Below are 9,070 nucleotides of genomic sequence, written 5' to 3'. Positions count from 1 at the left end.
TGACCAAAAAGCAATTACGCTTCAAAAAAATAGTTGATTACTGGATTTTGAGATAAGCGCCCAGCAATTAAATTTCCAGAGGCAGCAAATTGTTATGAGTCAGCATGCAGAAACATTACAGAAAATTCACATGGGACACCTTTGAATTGAGAAAGTGAGGAGGCTGTAAATTATGTATTAAGACTGAAGCAGGATATAAACAGGCTGGTGAAATATTGAGCTTTGTCTCAATTATAAGCAATAAGGAGAGTCTCTTAACCTTCCTCCATTCAACAGCAGCTTAGGCAGAAAGTGAATCCGGATATATTAATAAGTACTCCATAGTTTATAAGCTATAATTCTAATTACCCAGCTCACTGTTTGACAAATGCCAATATTAAATTTGCCAAACAAGCACATTCCCTAGAAATAGTGTACCAGAATAGATCTTAGGCGGCAGGATCAGAGGACAAATTTAAATAAGTCAAAAGCGAATTCAAAAAATTTTCCGTCAGCAATAAATGTTTGGAATTTACCAAGCAGTTGTAGAAACAAAAGCATTGGGAATGTTCAAAGCACAGTTAGATGCTATGACAGGAGATCTAGAGTATTAGACTGCCACACTGAAGCTTCTCTAATCTTTTCTCATAGTTCATTTCTTAACATTTGTAATTACTTATTGCTCTTCTCTATACCCTCTTCAATGCATGAAGCATTTTCTATGGTATTGAACCAGAAATGAATACAATACCCCATGTGTAACCACCAAGACTTGTACTCTTCTGATATGACAAATCATTCATTAGCTTTTTAAAAAAAAATGCTTCAAATTGTTTAGATATTGAAACTATTGAATGTGCTACTTCAGTTCTTCTCCAAATTTCACTGATAGTTCAATTTACATATTTATGACAGGCATTTTTCAATCTTGGATGCACTTCTCAAATGTTTAAATTTAATTTGCCATTTTTCTGCCTAATTAACATAATTGATCTGGATCCCAAGTATATTTAGTTGTATTCTCTGTTTCTACTGTTTAGAATCAGCAGCAAATTTGGCAGGCTTGCATTTGCTTTTGATATCAATGTAGATTAACAACATGCCCTTCTTACTTATATTATCACGTTCTACCCTAGAATCTGGTGGGCTCTTAATTAAAAGTCTTTGATGTGGAACTTGGAAAAGTTCTGTAAATCCAAATAAACTGCATCACAATTACTGTTCAGCAGAATCACTTGGAGATGACCTCATTATGTTCCCCCTCCTAAAACGTCCTTTTAGAATAGATCAGATAATTTGCAAAGCGAACTTGTTGTAACTTTACTGACGTTAAAAGATTTTATACTTCTACAGCAGTAGGTTTTATACAACCACCAGCCAGAAGGACCAATTCCCCCTCTCCCTACATGTTTACCTGGTTAGGATCACCCAGCACCTTATTCAATGGACAACTGCTAAGAAAAACACAGGATCAACCTCCTCCATCTCCTCACCCTCCCTCCATCTCCTCACCCTCCCTCCATCTCCTCACCCTCCCTCCATCTCCTCAATTTTGTATGCTGCACATGTCAGTTACTTGATCCAGAACTTTAAAAAGTTAAATTTAGTTTTTTTTAAAAAAAGTCAGAAGACATTATCAAAAAGTTAAATTTATTCTAGAACACATTAATTTTTAAAAGATGCATTGTTCTGAAGAACGAAAACTTATTAGGTTACAAAGAGGGAAAGTGTTTAAGATGTGATTTTAAGTGCAAAATAGTACTAAAATGTTTTTCTAATTTTCAGTACATTGAGGAGGTTTTTGTGAGATCAATACATTGGTGAACAAACTTTACCTACACATTTAAAATATTTATCATAACATTGTACAATTCGCACCTGGTAGAGATGTGAACTGATTGGACATAGTTACACCCAGCATTGTTTGGTGCAAAGAACAGGGGCAGGATTTCCATTAGTCTTGTGATGTTCATCTTTTTCCTTGAAGCATGGATTATAGTAGTTCCACTCTAGTCCTGCCACCCAAGGAATAGCATTATTCGAGCAGCTGACACCATCCGAGGATAATATTCTCATAGAAATACCTGAATCAAAAAAAATGTTACCTGCAGTTGCAATGGAACAATTTATTATCCCACATGGGGAGGTGGGGGCATATCTGGTTTCTCACACACACATGGCTGAAAGCACTATACCATTTCAGGAATGACATGGGGCAAATAAAAGTATTAAGGGTTACGGAACCAAAGTGTGGAAATGGGGAGTTAAGATACAGGTCTGCCGTGATCTAATTGAATGGCGGAACAGGTTTGAGGGGCTGAATTGCCTACTCCCACTCCTAAAATTAAGAAACATGGCAATTTTTAATAAATTGTACAGTAACGATTGTTATAGCTCGGTCGCCATTCACCAAGAGCTTCCACTGAAATTTATGTCCCCGTACAGCTAGAATTACCAGATTGCATACTCAGTTACTTGAATTTCATATATCCTTCATCTTAAAGGAATGATCAACTCTGAGAATAATGCCTAAATAATAGTCAGCTATTATAGTGTACTAAGGATTGAGGTTAGTTGAAGAATGAAATAGCACAGGGCCCATTATTAATTCTCTGGTACACCCCAACTGAAGTATATTATTCAGTCATAATTTAAAAAGCATGTCATGTTTTTTCTGGTTTTAGGTCCCTATTCCAGCTCAAACTATAATGGTAAGCTCTCCAGTAGTGCTGGCACATTGAAGGAGGTAGCTGAGGACATTGATCATCTGAGGCTATCTAGGAGAAACTGGTTACTGACTGTAGTTTCAGTCATAATTTTTTCTTCAAACCCTATACTTTCACAATATTTGTTGGAGACAAACTTGAAGTAGAAAGGGGAAATGAAATTTGCATTATACAAAACAATCTTTGTACAGTACTTGCAGCAAGACTAGTTTTCCATAATCCCAGCATTTACCTGCACTGGCTCCAAAATCACTGTCCAATCCAGGTCCCATGGATGACGTGGCAGATGTATGAAAGTTACTGTCTTCATAAGGAATGTTACTGGCATATTCAAAGTGAATGGAATCAAGAGGGCTGACAATCAGAATATTATTTTGTCTCAAAGCTGTGCAGTGATTGCCTGGTATGACCTGTTAAATTAAAAATTATTGGAATAAACAGTTTCATTTGTAGTTCATTTTAAATTCTCCTCTTAGTTCTCAACATCCCACATGCTACTTTCAGTTCAGAAAGAGCAGGAATACTACTCTTAGGCATCTATCAATGATGGCCTTGGCTTGGATCAGTATGAGGACTACCCAGGAGTGATAATTGAACTTTTTTTCCCTAAATTTTGTAACCTTTGGGAAGAAGTTGGTGAATGCTCTTTCACACTACTCCTCCTGTCCCCCAAAAATTCAGAGAACTCCAAGCATCAATAATATAATCCTTTGAAATTCAACGATTCAGAAGAGTGTATCATCATAAGAATCATAGGCACCCATAGGCTTTCACAGACATGCTGGACAACTTAATATTTCTTTCAAAAACAAAGGGGAAGAGCAAAAAAAAAATGAAAGGGTGAAAGACAAGGAGAAGATGCATAGTCACAAGAGTCTTGAAATCAAGGCATTTGGAATTTATTGCAGTTATCATATACTGGAAAATTTACTGTCCAATAGTAGTCACAACAAAGCGCAATTTATTTGGGATCACCTTTCAATGCAGGTCAAAGTTAACAACCAATCCCAGTGGAACCCTTCTTTACGAGATGTTACGAGTGGTGTTCCCCAGGAATCTGTACTAGGGCCTCAGCTTTTCAATATATATATATATATATAAATATAAATGACTTGGATGAAGGAAGAGAGATTCACCAGAATGATTCCAGGACTTAAAGGGTTAAATTTTGACAGATTGCATAAACTCAGTTTGTATTCCCTTGAGTTTAAAAGGTTGAGGGATGATCTAATCAATGGGTTTAAAATGATAAAGGATTTGGTTGTGTAGGTACAGAGAAACTATTTCTTCTGGTGGAACAACCCAAAACAAGGGGGCACAATCTTAAAATTAGAGGTAGGCTATTTAGGAGTGAAATCTGGAAACACTTCTTCACACAGTATGCAACAAGACCTGAACATCATCCAGGTTTGGGCTGATAAATGGCAAGTAACATTCATGCCACACAAGTGCCATGACCATCTCCAACGAGACAAAGCCAAACACCTCCCCTTGACATTCAATGGTATTACCATCACCCAGTTCCCCACCATCAACATCCTGAGGGCCACCATTGGCCAGAAACTCAATTGGACCAGCCACATAAATGGCATAACTACTGGCTGAGTATTCTGCAGTGATTGGCTCACCTCCTCACACCCCAAAGCCCATCCACCACCTACAAGGCTCAGGCAGGAGTGTGATGGAGTACTTTCCCTGGATGGGTGTAGCTTGACATCATCCAGGACAAAGTAGTCCACTTGATCAGCACCCCATCCACCAGTTTAAACATCTAGTCCCTCCACCGCCAGTGCACCGTGGCTTCAGTGTACACTATCTACAGGATACACTGCAGCAAGTCACCAAGGCTTCTGCGGCAGCACCTCCTGAACCCGTCACCTCCACTACCTAGAAGGGCAGCAGGTGCATGAGAACACCATCATCTCCAAGTTCCCCTCCAAGTCACAGATCGCCCCAACTTGGACATATATCCTTGTACCTTCATTGTTGCTGGGTCAAAATCCTGGAACTCCCTACCTAACACCATTGTAAGAGTACCTTTACCACCTGGACTACATGGTTCAAGAAGGCTCACCACAAGCTTCTCAAGGGCCAGTAGGGATGGGTAATAAATACCAGTCTCACTACAACACCCATATCCAGAGAATGGGTTAAAAAATACAAAGGTTAGTGGAAATCTGGATCGCGCCCTCAAAAGGTTGTGGATGTTGGGTCAATTTTCAATACTGACCGATAGATTTTTGTTAGTTAAGGATGTCAAGGGATGTTGAGCAAAGGTGGGTAAATGGAGTTGAGGTGCAGATCAGCCATGATCTAATAGAACAGCAGAACAGGTGCAAAGGGCTGAATGGTCTACTCCTGTTCCACAGCCTTCTCTACAATTGCTGATGTAATTTAATGGAGTAAAGAGCAATATATGAATTTAGATGGCTCAGGGTGATCTAATTGAGGTACTTAAAATAAGGGATTCAATAGGGTAGATACAAGAGCAACCATTTCCATGGTGGGGGAATCCAGAACAAAGGGGCATAATCTTAAAATCTAAGCTAGGCCATTTAGGAGTGAAATCAGGAAGCACTTTTTCCACATGAAGGGTAGTGGAAACCTGGAACTTGCTTCCCCCAAAAGGCTGTGGATGCTGGGTCAATTGAAATGTTCAAGACTAACATCAATAGATTTTTGTTGGGTAAGGATATCAAGGCAGAAAAAGGCAGATAAATGGAGTTGAGGTACTGGTCAGTCGTGGTCTGATTGAATGGAGGAACAGGCTCGAGGAGCTGAATGGTCTACTCTTGTTTCTACATAGGAAGAAAAATAAATGGCATGCATGCCTTGAATGTTGTTGAAATAGCTAAGGATGAAGCAGAGACACGTCCAGGGGTCTCTGTATGCATATCCAACTACTGCAGAGCAATCAACAATGCCAGATGGATGTTGAATGGAATAGGAAAGAGTGTGATCAAACTGTATAGTGCTCTGGTCAGACCACACCTTGAATAGTTCTGGCCACCAAGAAACAAGAGACACATTCAAGCACTGGAGGCAGTCCAGAGAAAAGCCACAAGACTGATCCCCAGTGTCAGGGGTCTGAGTTATAAGAAAGGAATGGAGACACTTGGACATTTTAATCCGCAAAGGCATCGGAGAGGTGAGCTTATCAAAGTAGGTACAGCGCAGAAGGCCAATCAGCCCATCGTGTCGGTGCCAGCTCTTTGAAAGAGCTGTCCAATTAGTCCCATTCCCCTGCTCTTTCTCCATAGCCCTGTACATTTTTTCCCTTCAAGTATTTATCCAATTCCCTTTTGAAAGTTACTATTGAATCTGCTGCCACCAACCTTTCAGGCAGTGCATTCCACATCATTACAACACACTGCATAAACAAATGTCCTCATGTCGCCTCTGGCTCTTTTGTCAATCACCTTAAATCTGTGACATCTGGTTACTGACCCTTCTGCCACTGGAAACAGTTTCTCCTTATATACTCGGTCAAAACCATTCATGATTTTGAACACCTCTGTCAAATCTCCCTTTAACTTTCTCTGCTCTAAGGAGAACAACCCCAGCTTCTCCAGTCTCCACATAACTGAAATCCCTCATCCCTGGTACCATTCTAGTAAATCTCTTCTGCATTCTCTCTAAGGCTTTGACATCCTTCCTAAAGTGCAGTGCCCAGTATTGATCACAGTACTCCAGCTGAGGCTTAACCAGTGTTTTATAAAGGTTTAGCATAACTTCCTTGCTTTTGTACTCTATGCCTCTATTATAAAGCCAAGGATCCCATATGCTTTCTTAACAGCCTTCTCAACTTGGCCTGCCACCTTCAAAGATTTGTGTATGTGCACCCCCAGGTCTCTCTGTTCCTGCACCGCCTTTAAAATTGTACCATTTAGTTTATATTGCCTCTCCTCATTCTTCCTACCAAAATGCATCACTTCACACTTCTCTGCATTAAATTTCATCTGCCTCCAGTATGCCCATTTCACCAGCCTCTCTGTGTCCTCCTGAAGTCTGTTACTATCCTCCACATTGTTTACTACATTTCCGTGTTTCATGTCATCTGCAAACTTTGAAATTATACCCAAGTCCAGGTCATTAATATGTATCAAAAAAGCAGTGGTCCTAATACTGACCCCTGGGGAACACCACTGTATACTTCCCTCCAGTCTGAAAAACAACCGTTCACTACTACTCTCTGCTTTCTTAGAAGATTGAATATAGAAGAAAAAGAAATCCAGAATATTTTCAATTAAACTGAAGAACTAGGGAACAGGTTCAAACTGGTAAACGTAACTTTAGGAGCAATATCAGGAAATTCTTCAGAGTGATCAATGTGTGGAATAAACTTTCCGATATGGCGCAAAAGCCCTAGAATCATTTGAGAAACAAATGAATGCTACGATGCAGTGAAAGCTAAAACATCTCCATTATTAAAACTTACACTTTGAACTGAAGTGGTTGTAGGAGCGTCTGGCCTTGGCTGACATCCATACTACTTGAAGACACCGTTTGATGAACGATTGGTGCCCAGACCGACAAAATAGAGGAATTCCTCCGAGCCCTTGGTTGGCGTTTGTGGGAGTGTAGATCACGGGGATTAGAAATCATTGGGATCATTTTGTCAGACAGTCTTAAACTGGGAATAACTTCTACAGCATCAGCCAGCGGCTGGAGTCCGAGGCTAGACTCGGATCGGAGCTGTCCCATGAGAGGCGGAGCGGCTAATCTGCCCAGAGTTGACTCGGTCCCCTTCCTGATATTGGGACTGGTGGCTTGTTCGATGGCGGAGTTTCCTTTTCTTTCTCAGACAGATACTCGCTGACTGGTTAAAAGGCAGTTTATTTTTTAAAAAATCACACACGAGGTTAGCAGGGCTATCGAGGCGCTCAGGGCAAGAGAAAGCCCATTCCTTAAAGGAGAAGGGAGCAGCCGACTCAGAACCTGGCATGGCAATGGTGTGAAGGGCAAGTGAAGGAGGGAAAGACGGAAACACTGGTGGCTCCTAGTGTCCTTATCATCTCCAAGAAGACTCCTGACCACGTGTCACAGACTCCCTCAACTGTGGGGGGATAGTCCCAGTTCATTCACATTTAGGGATTTTGAATATCCCATTCGTTTTCAAGAGCTTGGTGAAGGCCAACGTGAGGATTTAGCAACCATAGGCTTGGTTAGGGCTAACAATATTAGCAACCAAGACAAGACTGAGCCTATTTACTCGGTATGGGCCAATCCTTCAGGGCAAATCTCGACATACGCATTGCATCAAATATAATACGAATCGAAGCGCATTGGGTAATTGAATAACTTCGGGACACAACTGGTTTCAGTTAACTTTAGAATTTCTCCTCCTCGCCCCCAAAAAATTGTTAATTGGCACTAAATTCCTTTCAATCAACCGACGAACCCCTTTAAAAATAAATCTTAGTCCAAAGACCTCGTATGTTGCTTGGTTGATTTCACTTGCATCAGTTTCGATTCTAAACTAGTTCAGCTAGTTGGAGTTAACCGGAGTGGTCAATTTCAGAGTGATTAGAAATGTTTTAGAGGGTTTTTTTAATGTTTAAGAGTTAATGTGTGACAGAGCCGCCCATTAATATGAATAACGTCTTTGTATTTTTAATTCCCTGGCATCGATCCTAATGTCAGCAGTAAAGTACTGGCTTGGATAGAAAACGTTGTATCTTTGTCCTCTCCGATTTCAGATCTATCAAAATCTATTTTGTTTTTTATTGACCTTCAGAGTTCCCAGAAATGGTAGCGCTGAGAGAATAGGATTGCATAGGAATTAACAACATGGCCTTTCAATGCAAACAGTTCGTGTTGGTGACCGGCAGTAATCCTAGTCCCATGTGTTATTTTTGTTCACATATCCCCCCTTTATTCTCCTTGCCTTCAATCAACTATCTTACCTAGTAAAGGAAATAGTAATTTTCCTTTTTTTTGGGGACGGTGACTCACGCTGGAGCAGAGTTTTAAAGGTACTGCCCAGCCTCCGCTACCGTACCCAACCGACCACTCTTCTTGTGGAAACCTAGAGAGAGGATCAACAGACCATTTGATTCACTTGACATCTGTACCTGCTTACTTTTCAGTAGAAGTCCTATTCTAAGTGGCGGGTAGATTGGAAAAGGATACCACCAAGATTTTCCTTAAACAACTGCCCCCAACTCCCTTAATAGAAAGGTTGTCACTAGTAGGTCCGAATTTATATTCTCAAAATAAAACTAAATTAACACGGGTAAACTCAAGGCAAATGAATATAAATTGTAACTTTCCAGCACCAGTTACTTAACAGTAATCAGGAGTGGGTGAGTGTGCAATACAGAGTACAGGATATTTTATCATGTTAAAACAGATTAGTTTAACCC

Source organism: Heptranchias perlo, chromosome 1, assembly GCF_035084215.1.
Source record: "Heptranchias perlo isolate sHepPer1 chromosome 1, sHepPer1.hap1, whole genome shotgun sequence".
Classification (NCBI taxonomy): Eukaryota; Metazoa; Chordata; class Chondrichthyes; order Hexanchiformes; family Hexanchidae; genus Heptranchias; species Heptranchias perlo.
This window is presented reverse-complemented; position numbering follows the sequence as displayed.